Source organism: Ischnura elegans, chromosome 6, assembly GCF_921293095.1.
Source record: "Ischnura elegans chromosome 6, ioIscEleg1.1, whole genome shotgun sequence".
Lineage (NCBI taxonomy): Eukaryota > Metazoa > Arthropoda > Insecta > Odonata > Coenagrionidae > Ischnura > Ischnura elegans.
Genome location: NC_060251.1, coordinates 60,292,566 through 60,312,234, shown reverse-complemented (window position 1 = coordinate 60,312,234; position 19,669 = coordinate 60,292,566). Strand labels below are relative to the sequence as shown.

General features: G+C 39.6%; 1 protein-coding gene and 1 non-coding gene across 28 annotated transcripts in view; one reads left to right on the top strand and one right to left on the bottom strand.

The window, feature by feature from the left end:
- LOC124160805 (ankyrin-3) overlaps positions 1-19,669 on the bottom strand; it is a 684,504-nt gene that overhangs the window by 312,530 nt on the left and 352,305 nt on the right. The gene's annotated exons all lie outside the window — the stretch shown is intronic.
- Trnak-cuu lies at positions 6,509-6,581 on the top strand. The gene has a single exon. It is a non-coding gene; the product is annotated as a tRNA-Lys (tRNA).

Sequence of the window (19,669 nt, the reverse complement as noted above, 5' to 3'; positions counted from 1 at the left end):
AAGTTTTATCTTCTTCGCAAAATAATGAAAAATTAAGGCTGTTAATAGTAATAATAAAAAATAAAAATAATAGTTCAAAACTGAGACACAATAGTGAATAAAGTTTCATTGAGTCATCTTCGAGTACAGATACTATATCAAGTTATCAGGGAATTAGGTAAAAAATTATGACTACTTGTGAAATGTGTCATGTTATTTCTCTTTCAGAGTATTCATTAAGGTAGTAAGGCTGACGCGGAGGAACTGTGCGATTATCTACTGGTGAAAAATATACTTTTTATAGCTCCCTTCTCACTTGAAAATATGAAGAAAATTTTTTCGAATTTTATATGAAATCGATACCAAGTAATACATCATTCATCACTCTTATCTCTCCCCGCAGAGAATCAACGCGCGTTTATCACAGCAATAAATATGTGGGGAGAGAAAATAAAGTCCTGGGAGAGAAATTCTTGACTTATGAGCCACATAATACTACCTATATCTTCCCCTCTATAGTCCTCCACCTTTCTTTTTCCTATCTCCTTCCACACACTCTCTCTCCCTGTGGATGTATAAATAGACAAAGGCAAAAGGCAGTTGGAGCAGACGCTTTTAGCCCACGTGATGGCGACTCACTCGCCTCCCTCCCCCTACTCTCCCCCACTCCACCCTTCCATTCCACGCTCACACGTTTCCCTCACCCTTTCCCCATCACCCTACCCTCCCCCACCCCGACCTCCCACAGGGGGGTCCTTCCTCCCACACCCCCGTCTCCATCCACGTCACTTCCATCATTCCACATTCCATTCTCCCAACCTCCTCCTCTCCCCTCTCACTTATCCAGCCTCCCTTATTTTGCACCGCAGAGATGGGTGAAAATTCTTTCGTTTGTGCTGAGTTGAATCGTGAATCGGTCGTGGAGAGAGAGGAGTCGAATCTTGGGGAGTCGTCATTGGAGTATATCGTTTTCAGTTCGATAGTGGGCCATCAGGAAAACCAAAACCTTTTAGCTTGAGAACAAGATGGGTTTAGGAAAGGAAGATCTTGCAGAACTCAGCTTGCACTCTTTGTTCACGATTTTTTTACCTCAGGTGATAGACACGTTAAGGTTGACGTTATATTCATGCTATTCTGAAAGCCATTTGATACAGTGTCCCATTTGGAAGTAATGGTAAAATTGTAAACTTATAGAATAGATACACAGACTGAGTTGATTAAAAAAGCTCCGATCAAATCAAATGAACTTAACTTAATGTATTTCATGAGGTTTTCAGTATTTCCGACGCATGTTTCAATCCATACTGTCATTTTCAGGGGTTGTAATTTAAATGATTGAAGAGTTTTGAAATATTAATCGAAAATATTTTTTTTTACCGGAGGATTACATTGAAGTAATTACATATTTCCATTTCGGTGGTCGTTTCAGTTCGAACACATAAATATGTAAGAGCAAAATGTCTCAAGTGAATACTATGCCTTAAAGCTCGAACCCGGGGCCCGGGTTCAAGTCCGGGAAAAGGAAGATTATCTTGAAATGATGCTTTGTAAGAAAGCACGATACAACTTGCTTCGTCGGTAGACCCGCTAGAATGAGCACAAAAATCAACCTTACGTTGCATTGTCTTTAATATTCCGTGAGACTTTGACTTTGTCTGTCACATATCGATTATATTGCGTAAGATATTTGATTTTAATTCAGAAAGAGATTCGTATATGAGTTGCAGTAAATAGATATTAGAACGCAGAGAGCACATCTTCTAGGTTAAATGAACAACGTTTTTGTTTCATAACGATCCAAGGGAAAGACTGAGTGCGTCTAATATCGATAGTCGACGAACCGACGACAATCATATTGCAAGACCTAATTAGTGAAGAAACGTACGGAATACCTCCGATATAGCAGCTATCAATTTTGTACTAAAATTCAGGTTGATTTTTATCCCCACTTTTTACCACTTCGATGGCAAGTAATTTCCGGGGGCGACCGTCGAAACAACTAAGGTATTTATTTTTGCTTAGGAGGTCTATTCACACCAAAGAATCGTTCACTCACGAAAGACCGACCTCTATTTCACATGGTTCGTATTATATGATAGTCCACTTCGTCCCATTTTTTCCCGGCATGCCCTGGGGAGCCCATTTCTACTTCCCCGGCCAAACTCTCTTCCAGCTCCACCATTTCTCTCCAGCCTTTATATCTCTCTCGTTCTACCTTTCCCGCGAGTAAAAACGTCCCATCGCCGAGAATTTACTCGCGCTATAAACGGCAAGGGGGAATTCCGTTTGTTTATATCTTCATTATTACTCCCACACTCATTCCCAGTACTAAAAGAATCTGGGAATAGGGAAAGAAGGGGCGAGATGAGAAAGATGAGGGTTGGATTGTTGTATTGATCCTCTGATGAGCCACCTTAAACCGAGAAGCTTAATGCAATTTTTTATTCTAAGAAAGATTAATTTTAGATCACCGATTTCACCTTAACGTTTCCGTCCCTTAGATAATTTAAAAGTGATATCATTTAAATACCACTTTGGTCATTAAAATTTGATAACACTGCATATGATAGGTCATCATCGTTAAGTCATCATTGCAGTATTGTTTTGGTCTAAAATTCACGTGCAAGCAATTAAGTATGAGACGAAAATCGCCGAGCTCATGAAAACGCGTCTAACATTAGCGGCTGCCACAGACAAAGTAGGCAATTATTACAGCTGAAAATTTTATCATACTTCAGGGGCACTTATACCAACGTAATAAAATGTTTGACACCCGGACTCACAAGAAAATTAAAACTTTATTTCACGTTATTTTCTGAACACACATCGTAAATATTTTCCTTGATCTCAATCCCGGGGGAAGGTGTGATTACAACTTCAGCAGCGGAACGAGAGACGATGGCTTAGGTAATGTGATCGGGATAAGTGCATGAGAGAGGGACAATGCTCGAAATCGTTATATTCTATTTAAAGAAAATATGCACTGTAACAATACACCGTAATACAGTAATCGACAAATATCATGGATGCGTGACCGTTTAGGCAACTTTCTCTTGGAATCATTATGGTTATTTCCCAATTAGGTTCAGTTCAAATATTCCTAACAATGCAGCAGCCAATTATATCCGGTGGCCCACATGACTGAAACATTTAGTGTAGTAATAGAAATATATGACGTCTGCTACAAATTTCGGAATGTCACGTACAAGTACTCGCGAAAATTTTCTTTCCGAAAAAAAATACAATAAAGGCAAAAATAAAGCGGACACGTTCCTCCAAAACGCCCTCATTGCATATACTCTCAGCCACAATAAATATACAGGAATTCAACGAAGACCCTGGAGATAAGTTGAGTCGTAGTGTAGTCGTGACTCCGCCACTTTTTGTAGGATTTTTTTAGATTATTTCCCAATTGTGCTCAGTTCTTGGAGACTCTCCCAAGAATGAACTGCCATTAATATCCGCTGGCCAACATGAGTGGAATATACGGTAGTATTAGAAAGATTTGTGAAAAGTGCTTGAAATTTCAAAAGTACGCATACACGCACGCAAACATTTTCTTGTCGAAAAAGTACAATAATGGCGAAAATAAATCGGACATGTCCGTCCGAAAAGCCCTCATTGTATATGCTCTCAGCCAGGAAAAAATATCTAGGAATTCAACGGAGACCCTGAAGTTAAGTTGAGCCGTAGTGCAGCCGTGACTCTGAGGCTTTAGCATGCACGTTCACAATAGCTTCCTCTTTGAAAAGATCCCTCTGCGCGATCCCGTGGCTTTCCCATCCCCAGGAGATATCCATCCACGTTTCTTTTATTCGCGCACAAAAGGGGGCGATTTGCTTCCTCTGCAATCCGTTTCAAGCGCTATTTTTCTCTCGTTTCATTTTTTCTTTCCATTCTCGTCTTCACGTTACCCCATCCACGTTCTTTCGCGAAGTCCTTCCTCCGGCATCGGATATTCGCCGCGTCGCTGTGTCTCTCCTACGAGCAAGCACGGGAGATTTAGCTTTCGTCCAGCCGCAATGGATACTCCATAAAAGCATGAATGCATTAATGACGTTTTAATTTTACATGCGAGCGATAAAAATTAAATCCTTACGATTTTTGGGGAATATACGGGCTTAAATTAATGGGAAAGAGCGAAATTACAACTTATTTCCCATCTGAAGCAAAGGGTACCACACTTTTCCTGGTTTCTCTTGACCGAAAAAATACACACACTGGTATGAAATTTAACGATAATATACGATGCAAATATTAAGCAATTTCAGTATAATTAAAAGATTAAAACAAGAATTTTTTTGTGAAGTAAACGAAAAATATTTTGTGTCTTTCAAGTGTGTTTTAAGTATCTATAATTATATGCTACATTCCCGGCAAGTTAGGGCACAGCGAGAAAAAGAGGGGCAAAAGAAGAGAAAACCGTTCATACACTTCCGAAATACTGTTGCGGAAGGAATAATTTTCATTTACTTTTCCGAAAATCATCGAGGACCGTCTGATCAGGATTTATTTCTCTTCTCTGTGATTTCATCATACTCTAATGCACATAAAAACTGCAATTTCCGTTAACCAATCAGTTCAAAAGTTCAGATACGGTCATATCATCATCAGAAAATCGCATAATTCCGTTTTTTTAGCAAAGGTAATCATCAAGAAGGGATTCAACGTAGATCATACGCATAAAACACAAGCAATTTAGGATGACCAAATCCTATAAGTTATGTGAATACTCACTTATTTAGCAACCACCACCGTAAAATCTATCAACCTCCACTATCAAGTTGCGGCCGGAAAATTGTGAAGAAATAGCACCACTTAACCCAAAATACAGGGCCGCAGAAAAATGCATTCTCAGAATAATTAGCAGGAAACGGATATGCCACAAGCTGAAGAAATAAGTGAAATTCACCAAGCGTCACAGGGAAAGGTGGCTGCATTTCCGAGATACTGGCTGTTTTGCAGCTCAAAGGAACATTGATTTTCCCTCGGAACACCAGTTAAGACACAGTGTCGCAGCGTGTCCTGCTTCCTTTTTGCTTCCTACTTCCTCTGTCGAAATGCACTTGGCCGCCGCGATCGCTCGACTACAAAAAAAAGAAACGGACGAGCCTCGCTTGCGGAAGAAATTCCAGCCAGACGACGCCGCCGCCGTGGAAGGAGGGGGACGTGTAGTATTACTCGACTGGGAGGGAATTACAGCCAAGGGTTTTTTTACGGCGAAAATCCCGGAATAGCGCAATACTTTCAAAGCCCTCCCGGCCGTGCAAATCATTCGGGTTTTCGTGGAGGACCGCTGAAAACCGATCGAAACAAGCGTCTGGGATGCAGACGGAATGGGGTAGTTTCTGATTCTTGCGACTGGGGTGGCTTAATCGCGAGACGAACTACGGTTACCGCAAGGGAAAAATGTTAGCAAAGTCCCAAATTTGTAATTGAGTACGTCATAGTGACGTTACCTGGTACAAATGTACGATGAAGGCATGTTGGAAAAGAGTTGAGTGAATGAACATGTGGATAGCCTGAATCCACGGGAATCCTGAAGAAATTACTAAAATCATTCTATCGCTTTTTCCCTTCCTTTCCTCAAAGGGATAATGTCGGCGATAGCTTTTCAGGGACCGTTAAAGCTGCTACTCACGCAGTCAATTTCCATTCCATCTTTTTTGCTGTCTCCACAATGATGGAAAGGGTATATATATATATATGTTGGAAAGGTAAAAAGAAAGGCAAAAAGGCACGTGTTTAGAGTTTCTTTCGCAACCTTATGTCGCTAGTATCAATGTAACGCAGTCTAAAACAACCGTAGTTCTATATCATCTTGGCTTTCCGCAACTGAAAGGATAAATCAATGTTTAGGACGATGGTTTGCCGCATTATAAAGTAATAAAGAATGTTAAGGCATTTATCTAACTACACAGGATTGACTTTTATGAGATGAGATGAGAAATGAATACGAAAGTTTCCGATGAGGCCATTCAACTCTAATGTTGAGACAGCGAAGCATTCCTCATCGGACACACACATCTCCGCTGTTGCAAACACTAATTTTTAACAGGGGGTAGTGGAGAGAGGGCGTATGGGACGCGCAAATGAAAACAGACCCTTGCGCAATCCCTCAGAGACGAAGGGGTAGCACCCTTGCGAAACGAGAGGGAACTTGGAACACTGTCCCCTGGGGCAAACATAGATGACACCGAGTATACAGAGAAGGGGGTTGGAGATAGATGAGAGATAGAGAGTGAGACGACTTAATTTTCTGAACGCCCTCGGGACCAAAAGGGGAGAGATTTGAAATGCACTAACACCGAGAGACAGAGAAAAAACAATGGAGAAATTCTACCAATGAAAAAAATGGATATTGGCCAAAATTGAGGGTTAAAAGTTGACGCATGTAAGTAAAGACATTTTTCAAGTCTAAAATAAAAGTTAAAGGTACGAATGGAATTCATCGAGAAGTCCAAATTTTGTTAGAACAACTTTGAGTATCAAGTTTCAAGAAAAGTTAATCCTCCAATAGATGGCAACAGCCCGGCTAGCTCAGTCGGTAGAGCATGAGACTCTTAATCTCAGGGTCGTGGGTTCGAGCCCCACGTTGGGCGATCTTTTTCCAGCTTAGAAAGTGTTTTTAGTGAGTTTTTTAATTTCACGTTAAATAATAAAAGGTGATCTGATGCAAGTGAGAAGATACTACTACCTATAATTAATTTTGTAGATGGATTCGCAAGGATGTTTTCTAACAAACGTTAATATAACACAACCCTCAGATGAAGCTTATTACATTATATATATTTTCTCTTTTCTCTCAACACTATTAGCAGCAAAATCTGAAAAAAATCTTTACCTAAAACCAGAGGTAAATTAACCGGTTTCGATAAATTAGAGACTCTGCCGAGAATGACACAGTATTCCTTACACAAAGTTTCAAGCATATATTTAAAACGTTTAGATGCTATTAGATACAATTAATTTTACACATAGATCCTCAAAGCTTTTTTTATTATGAATGTTAAAATAACATCACACACAGTTAAAGTCTGAAGCACCATCAGAGAAAAATCTGTGAAAAAATCTTTATCGAACAATCGACCAAAACTCAACTCACCGGTTTCGATATTTTGTGTGACTTTCTTAGCGATATTCAGAGAAGAATGAAGCATTCCTTAGAGATTCAAGCTTATATTTAAAAAGGTCTACTGTCTGTACCCTGAAAATTTCAACAGAATCATTTAAGTTTCAAAGGATGATTTGTCATGAAAAAAGACAAAAGACGATATTTCGAGAGGTTGTGATGCAATCTCTGGATAAAAAAGTCTGAACAATCTTTCAAGAGCAGGGCGAGAGGAAGGGAGGGATTGTGAGAGTTTGCGGGGCTTGAATGGCGAAAGGGAGACGAGACGGTGAACACAGCGATCGTCACAGCACAACCGACTGGACTCGCGTCCACGCTGGCTGACAAACACTCGTCCGATACGAAAACACACGAGCATCATCCGCTCGATAAACATCTTTGCGCCGCAGTTTGCAGGGGGTTCGTTCCGTCTATTGACAACCGCGGACAGAGCTGCAGCGGGAGGATTTTGAGAGAACAAAGTATCCCGACGGCGATGAAGTGGTAGTACATCGTCGTGCTTGGCGACACTGGCGCTGAAGCAAGTGGGACTAGTGGGCCAAGTTTCTTAAAAAGGATTCAAAGGAATTACTCGTTATATATTTTGATGCAAGATTGAAACGCGAATTGCACAAATTTCTAATCATAGAAATCACAAAAAAAAAAACAAAAAAAGTGTCACGTTAAATAACACGCGGGTATTTATTTGGACAAAATAGAACATACCTTAGATGAATCGGGTACTTAAAAATGATTCGACGGATAGGGTGAGAAAAGAGATATATCGAAGAATAGGAAAAGAAAAGGAAAACTCGATGGTTTCAGGCTTTGCATTGAGAAAATGCATACCTTTTCGACGAAACAGGCCGACTAAAATAAATTCTGTGAAAAAAAGTTCCATGCCTTTTTAATTATTGTCTTTAAAGAAAAGGAACATTGAACTATTGTAAACCAGAGGGGATAGTTCATTTCATAAGACTAATTATGCGATAAATACAAAAAAACCTAACCATTAAACACCCTGTATCAGAAGATCACACTTTAGCATCTTTCGGGGGATATTTGTACCGAGACCTCGGATATTCGCTGAAAATCGATGTAGAAGAGAACTCTTAAGGGAATGAATATAGTAATTGGGATACTTATCACTTATTTCATCATTGAGCACGCACCTTCTCTTACCCTTCTCTTATGAAACTATAGCCCAAGTGGAGATAAAAAAATGATGGAAAATACCCCCCAAAGAAGGACAAGGAAAAATACTTGGAACAGATGAAGAAGGGAGGAAGAATACTAGGGACTCTAGGTAACGGGATGTAAGGTGGGGCGGGAAGGGTACCAGGCAACGGCTAGCATTGTTCGGTAAAGGTTCAGTGTAAGAGGGGAGAATGCGTCTAAAAATGAAAGGATTCAACAAATGTTGTCCACTGGTATTAAAAATCTTATCTCCAACGTTTCCTTCCACCTTATCTTTCATAACTTTTCGCATTAATCATGCTTTCGACAAATCTAATGAAACATCTCCGCTACCAGTGTTCCAGTTGACAGAAGGCTGCTTGATTTGCAGCCTGTCTGTTGAGAAAGAAATGAAGACTAAAAAAATAATGAGGGGAGGAAAAAAAACAGATCGGCAGGCGTGATTGTTAAAGGGGGAGATCCATTCGTTCACAGGTCCTTTGCAGGGTTAGCGACGGGGCGGGGGAAGAACGAACGAGGAATGAAGTGCCGCATTCAGTTCATTCCTAGTTGGTCGTATGGCAGGACCCGCTCCGTCGAATAAAAGAAAATGTGCGCGTATTATGCAAGCTGAGGCGGTGCCAAAATTTCAGAGCGAGAGAGAAAGGGGCTTATTTCTCGGGATGTGTTCCCGGCCCTTCCCCTCCACAGATGACAAGTCCCGAGGCGAACTAAATTATTAATACCACGCTCTCACACCGTGCTTTATGGGAGGAAATTTATTCAAAGAACTGCGGAACTGGCCGCGAAGCAACTTTTACACCATCCCCACCTCGTGTCCTCACAGATGCGTCCGATATTATCAGTTATTAATATAGCAATAAAGAAAGAGAATAGTGACGTCTTTTTAGTGGGGGCTTTTTATGATTTGCAGGAAGTTATGTAGAGTAGAATTATGCATGAATTTTAAGATAAGGATCGCATTGGTTTGCTATGTACAGGGCAGAAACGAGTACATAGAGGAATGATAATGATTTAGAGACTACCCGAAGCCTGCTTTGGTGCTTTTTGGGGGCACTTCAAGTACAACACTCCGTCCATCGGATGGGACGTTAATCCGTGGTTCCCATGGCGTCTGTCAAGTATGCGAGGTCGTGTTTCTCTCCACCATTCCATCCTTATCCTACCCCATTTCGCAAATGACCGTAGCTGTCGGTCTCCCCCTCCAGATACCACACTGACGTCAAAAGAGGTGGTAATGATTTGTTTTTTTATGGTAGAATTGTGTAGGAATGTAAAGATAAGGATTGCACTGGTCTGCTATGGAAGGGTAGAAATGTGGACGCTGAAGAAGGATAATAATTCAGAAACTGCCCAAATCCTGCGTGGATATTAAGGATAATAATAAAAATAATCATGTCTTAATTTACCAAGCGAAATTAGGTTCAGCCCTCTCCATTGGACATGCGCACTGAAAAAAGACCTAATGGTGAAAACCCAGCTAGACGTGATTCGAACTCGCGACCCCAGGATTAACATCTGGCGGCTTTACCCCACCGCCACTGATGGCGGTGCACGAGACCGGAGACTTTCTATTCGTGGGTATGGAGGAGAGCGGATTAAGTGATATGGACGGTGAGAAAATAAACATGGAAGTGCTAGACATGGTGGGTGAGGAATGCAAAGTGTTAGAGGAAATTAAGAGACATTGGAAGTGAATGGATAGTGTTCTGTACAGTCATGGAATGGTATTATTCCGATCAAATGAAGATGGTGGTATTCAACAGAGTTAATTGAATATATATCAATACACAAAACTCCACGAGGGAACGATTACCAGCCCAAAAAGTAGCCGGAAACGCCCAGCAATGTCGATTTACTGGTATGATCAACACCCGAAATTCAACGCAAATATCCATGTTCGAGAGAGCATATGTGCTTTCTCCAGCAAACATTCGAGGATTCATTTGCCTTTGAAAAACAAACTCACGAATGCCTCGCTTACTATGGACAATAATTATCCCATTTTGCGTTGATTTTGCGCAAATTCAACTCGAAGCAGCATAGTACTAACTTGTGAGCTACTTTCATAGAGAAATAAAGTACAAGTAATTTCCAAGCAGTTGATAAAATTTGCTCTTTCGAATATCATTCAAAGTAAATGTAGTTAGTTCTCTATAATTTATTGGGAATTAGACTTCTAATTCACAAGTTACTTAGGCGAAAAATGTACCTCTGTGCAGAAAAAAATTAATAAAAAATTAGAACACACATGTGACACAGGCAAGAAACTTTGTTCCGAAAATATATTGATTTGAGAATCAAACCTTTGATTTTTAACGTTGACTGATGCATATCGGCGAAAGAAATAATTTTAAACAATACTTACGCGCTGCTGAAATGAAAGGCCTGCTATGAGTTGCTTAGTCACAGTGCAGCCTCTTTAGGGACTTCATTGCTTACGATTGCTTGAGCAATAAAGAAATGATATTTTGTAGAGGGATACGGAGATTATGATATCAGTATATTTCCAGATCGTACCTAAACCAAAAAACAAGGAAGACATTTTGCCGAGCAATTATATACATGGGAATTGGGTTTTTACCCGAAAAAATAAATTACTTTCATCGATGCTAGCTCGAACTGAATTCATGGAGTCAAATCACTTGCAAATAAAATTTAATTAAGTTTATTTTGAAAGCAAATGGGTGTAGATCTATCACCTCCCTCCGCACGCCTATTGAGTCGGTTACCCGGGTAGAATGTAGAAGTTCACTTGTGAGACGAATGGGATCTGAGCACTGCATCCCCGCCCTACAGCAGCGTAACATCCATAGGCGCCCACGCCTAGACTATAGCGCAGTCAGGCAGATGGAATGGGAGCACCATTCGAAGGAGGCAAGATGAGTCTCCTTAGCTTTATATTAGACGGCTCTCCTCGAGAAATGCCCCGAGATGTTACGGCGAAAGTCCTTGCTCTGCTCAACGTAATCCCAAGATTAGGTCCTGTAATAGCAAGCTCGCTCTAGATTCACACTCGCCAGGCGCGACCCATACGTATTCTTATAACATTATTCCTCCATAAGGGGACCCACTGCCTTCGCATAAGCTCAAAGCTCGGGGAGTAAAGGCCACGATAATATCTATTGTGGTCATCCACCTTTAAATGAAAACACTAAGAAATACTGCAGCATTTATGACGCAAATCTATAGAGCAGAATATGATACCACGAACTTGTTTTTTTTTCCTTCTCCATGGCCGTGGAATGTTAATTTTAAAAACAACGAAATGAGTTCCCGTATTCCAAAATGTATCTTACATTCATTGTATACAATAATAATAATGTAACCGATTTTCACACAAAAATGAAAGACAATAGTAGCAGCTTCCATTATGAGGTGTAAAACTGAATGACATAATGCTGAAAAATATTTAGTTTGTTTTCCCGATAAGAAATAGGAAAATTAAAAATTTCACGTAAGTGCTGAATAACTACATCATTTAATTAAAATTCAATGAGACATTTGCAATAATGAAGCTATTAAAAAGGAAGAGGCGAACTCAATAAGAATTTAGGAGATATTAGTGATTTTAGTATAATGAAGGGCTATATCCAACAACTCTCCGTTTGCCAATCAATTGAAACGATTCCGGAGCAAGAGTATACGTCATCTATTGTCATTACAGAAACACAGTTTATAAAAAAATACATTTGCCTTTCAAGTATGAGTTAAACTACACAAATTTTTTTCACGGATAAAAGTTCAAATAACACGAAAACACGAATAGCTGATTTGAACGCTCAAACTAAGCCTCACATCTGCTCGGAGCGACCAAGTCAGCTCAATTCTTTGAGTTGACTAAACTTAACATTTGCCAAGGGTTATTCCACAAATGATGATCGCAAAAGGCACATAAACCTTGACACACTTTCCTTCCCTACAAGGGATGCACTTGAGTTAATCATCACTGCAACGAGAATGACTTACAAAAACGAAACTTCACCATGAGCCTGGGAAGACGACAGGAAGAATACTTTCCGTCATCTCGCTTAACACGTCCTAAATTTCTTTCCGTACTAGACCAGCCAATCAAAGGCGATCCATGAAATTTAACACTTACTTGAAAAAGCATTATATGCATAAAGGAGTACCATACAATAAAATACTGCACCTCTACAGTTTTCAGTAAGACTTGGTGGAGAGGGCCAAAATAAGTTTTTTCAACAAGATTACGAGATGATGTAATCCACATCTAGGATAAACTCTAATTGTAAGTGAAGACAAATACATCGACCTTTGCAAAATACAAAATGAAATGAAATAAAAAACAGAAAAATAACAAGACTGGTCACAGGAAACGCCAAAAGATCCAAAACATTTGAAGAAGAACAAATAATGTCTAAAATCACGTAGTTTTTAAACGAAGAAGCGGAGTAAATTCCATATTAAAACTTTCCTTCACATTCACTCATCACCATTCCGAGTACTTATCTTTGAATTTTATCACGTACAGCGTTTGAATATTTGAAACAAAGGACCAAACATTTATACGCAAAACAAGAGGATTATAACCACATCTGTAAACCCTTAGTGAAGGCACGAACGGAATAGAGGCAGGCACTTTCTTCAGAATGGAGAAATAAATATTCCCACTTGAACGCATTTTCTATAAATATACGTCCATCAACACACATCGAGGCCAATTTATATTTATTTTTCAAACGCTCGGGTGAAATATTCCTGAATAGACATCATCAAGAACATAAGTCCCATTCATCAATATCTATAGCATCAGAGTGGGGGAAAACCTTGGGGTGCAACGCGATTACGTAAACTTACGCCCAAAGATATACTTGACCCAAATACACCATGGTAAGCAGGGGTAGGAAATCCTGATTGCATGGATCACCGTGGACACTGAAGGATAATAAAGCCACCAAAGGCGGTTACAGAAAAATATGCACGCGCGCTTCTCCTCTTTGGTTTCCATTCCAAAACCCCCTGAACGAATAAATGTCTGTCGTTTGCATGGGGAGAAATCCTCCTCCCCTGATCCCCTCATTCGTTGGCTGGGGCCTGCCCTGATCTTCCGAGAGGCTATCCTTTGAAAATCGCGGCCTGGTCGCCGACGTGCCCGCATCCCCACCGTTATTTTTAAACCCTTGCCCGTTGCCAGAGGCAAAGTGCTCATCTCTGTTTATTCCGGAACGCTACCCACACCAAAGTCCCCGCCTCAAACCCGCGACTCTCCCACCCCTACCCCTCCTCCCATACTCTCACCCACACCCCTTGTTCCCCCGTCGCGACGTCCAGTTGGCGGTGACATCATATCCGGCGAATAACCGATTTATAATCATCCGCCAATCCCCATTGCGTTACGAGCCGATCTGTGATTAACCAATTATTCGGAAAGCGAGGTCGAATGAGAACGGTTCACAGCACCCAGAATTTTCAACCTCGGATGGCGCATTATGGGGAAGGCTCGCGAGTGAGCGGTTCAAAACAAATATTTCAGACAAAGATAGAGAAAATGTAGATTATTCAATCTTTTAATATTTAAATTAAAACTGTTTCCATCAACTTTAGCCGACCGTAGTGCATTATTCTTGTAGGTGACATTATAAGACTTACATTACACCATTAATTCCCAAATAACAAATAGTACTCCGGTATTGGACTACTATTACGTTAGTCCAGCAATGGGATGGAATCTTAATAATAATTCTCACAGGATGACGAACTTGGTCTCAGTTTTTTGGCATAACCACAAATAAATTCTAGCATAAATTCTAATGAGCTAAAAAAAGCTCTTATGTGCTAAGTCACTTGTTTTCCTGAGGATCTGTGACCCGCAAATGCAGATTTTCCAGAACTGACGGAAAACGTAGGTCAGAATGCCTATTTTTGGCGGCTGTAGGTGATAAATTAAAATTAGGAGAGTAAATTTTGACATAATTATTCAAATGGCACACAATGCGTTTCTTGAACCAACCTTGGAATTACAACAAAGAAGTAAATGCATTTCGTAATCACTACGAGTCTGATGCAGCGCATGCTACTTCTTTATATTAAACCGTCACAAAATGTTTTATTGTGATGTTTAGTTAGGATGGGTGAGGGTGGACGTCGTTAAAGACTCAGGCGTGTGAATTTCACACATGAATTGAATGAGTTCCTTTCCCGGAGCCACCTAATCACGGATCAAAGCATATCACGGATTTCGTTGGGGTGTCCAAAGGCTTCATTCAGGTTTCGAACACAAGAACCTTATGACGGTAGCCAATCCGATGCTAGCAAGGCCACCGCAACACAGTGAATATCATGTATAAACGATTTTATCTAAGCTGGGAATTTATTTTGTACCAAAAACATTTTTGAAGGAGAAAGAAAGTATTATCCGCCGTTCGATCCTGAGGAAACCCTCAAACTCATCCAAATTGCGCCAAAATATAGTTTGATGCTTTTAATAGCATTTCTGTATTTGATTTCACTAATATATGAACAAAAACGACGTTTTTACTATGATAATATCAATATTTTTATCTAAAAATACGACAGCATGTGAAAAAAATGTTCATCGAAAGAATGTGGAGACCAATACATAAAAAAATGTATAGAGAATTCTGATACGGCGGCATATTTTTTCCAGTTAAGAGCATCAAATATTATCAACTCATTAAATGGAAAGTTTATGTTTATTATGACTTGGCATACTTTTACCGACCCCTCCTCCTATATTTTCTTTCAATTATTCATTGTTTCTAAATTGAAAATCCACCACTTAAAAAAAATATGTGAAACGCTAAAAACAGGTTTCCCTACTCTGGTCAAAATGGATATTTTAGTTTTATTACGATTTGGTATTACTTTTACCGATTCCTCCTCCTTTATTTTCTCAATTATGTAACGCATTTCCAGAGAAACCTACCATTTAAAAAAATATGTGATACGCAGAATGTAGGTTTCCCTTTTAAGCCATTCCTAAAGATAGGGATGAGAGTGAGAATGGAAGACATGAGGGAGTATCAAACTGGTCTAAAAATTCCAAATGCGCATCATATGCTGGGAATTAAAAAAAAGAGAGCAGACTTTAGAGCTCACGTTACAACCATGCGTCAATAAACACGGCCCTGTGGACGGATGTTGCGACAACGTCACAGACCAAGCCACCGGACCTAAAGGTCTGAGGGAAGCATTAACAAACAATCCGAAAGTTCAGAAATACTCTTCCAGCGGTATCGAGGTCGGTTGACGTAATCCAACTATACCGGAGATTTTATTAACTGTCGTTTACGATCGAATATGATATTCTCTTTATTTATCACAATCGGGCAACCCGACGTTGCTCGGAAGGATAGCAGCCGTAGAAGTGGGAAATATGGAAATCAGATTTCATAGTCATAAAGAATTTTAATGTTTTCTCCTAGAGCGTGTCAAGACGTGTGCCTACCCGGCAGGATGCCTAACCACAGAAGTAGTATGACGTAACGCAATAAACAGTAACGAGATTACGACGCAAAAGGCGCGTCAGACGCGACCGAAAGTAGCATTACGGGGATTGGGAGCATGAGATGCACCGATAAATTAACTTTGGTTGCAATCCGTTCGGCTGTATGGAAACGCATAGCGGACAGAAAAACACACATCGAATTATTTATATATAGATACACCGGTCGTAGGAAGAGCAGGGAGGTATTCATTTAGAGTAATTAAATCACTGCCCCCAAATTTTCACTTAAATTGAAAATTTTTAATTAAAATTAAAATTTAATTTTCACCGTCACAATAGTTTGAGAAAAGATAGAAATTCCAATAATACAAAACAAAAGACATTCGATGAGTAACGTCCGCTTCGCAGAAAGGTGTCAGGGAGGTTTCTTTCAGCCTTAATTGACAATCAGGAAATAATTCACGTCAAATTTAAGTTAAATAAAGTAAGGGCTGGAACAAAGTCTTTGGTAAGGATCAATGAGATAAATTAATTTGCAGAGTATAAATTAATCTAATGAGTCAAAATACAAAAGACTAAAGTATTTATTTTTTTTATAATGACAAATTTCATTAAGCATGGGTGTTACATCAGAGAAGCTAAGAATCATTCCATTGCAACAAGTAGCAACATAACAATGGCAAAAGCCTTTCTGTAAAACCATCAGTATATATGTTTTTAAGCTGATGCTGAAGAGCATTTCAATTTCTCATATTTAAGGGAAATAGACTATTTCCTCTGTATAGCGGACTGCTCCATCACTCATAACGTTCAGCTACGCACCATTTCCTCGGAAGAAAGGTATTCAACCAGAATCACCACGAAAAATATGGACCATAGCCCCAAGCATGCTACAAAACATTCTTTGATTGACCGCTCATTAATATAAATCATATGGAAAAGATGCATCGTCTGAGGTTCTGATAAAATTTGATGGAAAAAGATCAATTGTTAATCATAATTTTCCGAAAGATGACTATAATGAGTCAATAGTAGGACCTGATTTTTTACTCATTCAATATATTTACATCTAGCATTTTTTCGAGGAGGAATGATTGATTACTCACTTCCTACTGTTTTTTTAACAATGGCATTAAGATCATTTTTTTCTGAAAATCAATTCTTTTTCTATTTTTAAGTTAATAGCTGAGAATATTTCAGTTTTTCTAAAGTCGGCTATTTCTACGGAATACAGAAATTCGATCACGACGTTATTCTCAGCGTTTAAATTCGAACTCTACGCAAACGTATAGAAGATCGCTTACCGCTGCGTAGGAACCAAAAGCTGAGGCTAACAATGAAACCCTAACTTCGATATTACTAAATAAGATAGTAAACTTTAGCAAAATGGATAGATTTTATTTCAGTCCTGATACTTCTCCCTTCTCGTGAGCATCAAATTTAATATTAATTCTGAATCTTGGAGTGAGAGCCTTAATATTGAATTACAAATTTTGTCGACGTTTCGGATCATCAATGAACCATCATCAGGGTTTGAAATAAAAATGAGTACATAATTTTAATGTACAAACATAGTAAATGTTTAAAACAATATTGTTTCACAATATTATAAAAACAAAAAATTAATGTCAAAACAGTGTTGCAACCATTTATTATTTAATGCATCAAATTATATACTACTCATTTACATTTCAAACCCTGAATATGGTCTAAAAATAGACCGAAACATCGGCAAAACTTTCATTTCAATTTTAAGACCTACACTCCAAAATTCAATTTTCAAATGACACATAGAGGTCAGGAAAAGGGAAAATATCTAATTCAATCAAATTGAATGGAATCAAAACTTTCAACCGAAATAAAATCCGTGGTAACAAATGCTAACGTCGTAGTAGGCCAACCAGACTCATCTCGTTATCTCGGTTTTGCCATTTTAATCTTGGTTCCATACGCACCAGCCGAAAATCTCTCTCGTTTCCATTTACTCCGTGAATCCGAAAGCCACTTTCACGCGCCATTTCATGGGATGTAAGACATAAGGGAGAAATAAACGCCAATCCCATACGAGTGATTGAATGGGCCGTTGGACGGGGTCCGTTCGACGGAATCAATCAATCGGCCGGCGAGGATCCGCGAGCCGGGCGCGGCTACGCCATCCTCTGCCGTGGATGCAGGGAATGTTCGTGCGTTGCGACATCGCTTTGGCGGCGCTTCACTTTTACTCTCGGCCGAAAAGGAGCGGCGTCCACTCCCCGCTCCCTCCCCCCGCGGCTCCTTTTACCCCCAACCGAACGAAGAAGAGCCGCGCCCAACTGATGCGGACTGTCGACGCTAGATTCTCTGCGATTCGAGCAGTACGAAAAAAGATACGACTTGGATGACTCACGATACCGTTGATATTGGTCGCACTACTTCGGCAATCGGTTCGCACTATATTCGGCCTACACGGCCGAATCGCGGTGCGAGCGTTAATTTCTTACATTCAAAACCGTCAAATATAAACAAAAATTATATCGTTAATAAGGGAGAAAAGTTACCAGTTCACAATATTTGTCAAAATTCGTTTTTTAAAGTAAGATATGGCAATAGAAAAGTTTAAGCCAGATACAGTAAAAATTTCAAGTAGGAATCATATATTAAATTTTATAGATTTATAAATAAGAGAGATGGCAGTTTTCCACAAATTTATTTCATAAGAACGACGCGTCTTATACCTAATCATAAGTATGTCGACCATCAGGTAATTCTCAAGTACAAAATTGTACTCGAGAATGACCTGACGGTCGAAACGCGTCGTGCTTATGAATTAAATTTGTGGAAAATATTGATCTCTCTTATTCATTAATCCGTGAGACATTTCACTACCTATATCTCGCCTGTCTCAGTGACTTTTTAAAAAAGTCATGTGCTTCAACAACTTCACCGCTGGTACCCGACCATAAAAAATCCCTTGCCACAATCCCAAGAGGCTATAAAAGCGTAAAATATCATTAAAAATATTTTCTATATTATCTAATTCACTGAGATGAGCCAGAGAAATGAAAATAGCTCAATTACTTTTTCGGGTAGCACCAGCGAAGTGGGCACTCGACAAATCTGTTGGGTAAAAAGAATTTAAGCTGATTCTAACGTGCTTCTGCTGGGTGGAGGGGGTTTAAAAAGTCTGATAGTCACTTGGTAAATATTCCTTCTATTCATATTACCCGAAGTGTATTAGCTAGCACGTATGTGTAGACGTATATATAAATTTTAACGGCGGGAAGAGAGCGAGCTAAAACCGATGCGACTACGGTCGATATCACGCAGACATCAAACAGGTCTGCTCCGCCTTTTCCCTCACGGCACTCATTCCAGCCGGCTTTTTAACCCATCACGCAGAGTGAACGGCATTTGTAGTGGATGATTGGGAAAAGGCGGCCGTGGAGTAGCTTATTGGACAGCGCTGAAGAGGAATTCACACCACGTACTGCTCCAAGGCGGCCTCTTAGCTTGGAGGGCAAACAAACTCAGGATCCACTAAGTTTCTCGATAAATATGTAAGGTATAGAGAGCACTTCTCCCACGTACGTGATAATGGAAGGTGGAGTGAATGGAGCCGATGCTGCGCCGACAGAGACATCTAGGTAACTCTTGGACTCGCGAGAAGTTAAATTGAACTGGAAAACGTCGCCAGTCTATAAAAACTCATCCAGCCTATTAAAGTAACAGTGGTGAACCAAAACTCTAAAATTTTATTCCACTTATTATACTCTCCATTCAAATTCAACAAACCAATCACCTACTACTTAATACTATACACCTAAATAATTTGTATTGACTGCAACCTTGAATGGAGATTTTCAGAATTTGAAAGGAATGTTTTCGAATTAAAAGCACTGGAAAATATGGAAAATCTCAATTTTAAAAATGTATTAAATATTCTTTGCTAATTTGTAATTGCTAGAATTCTA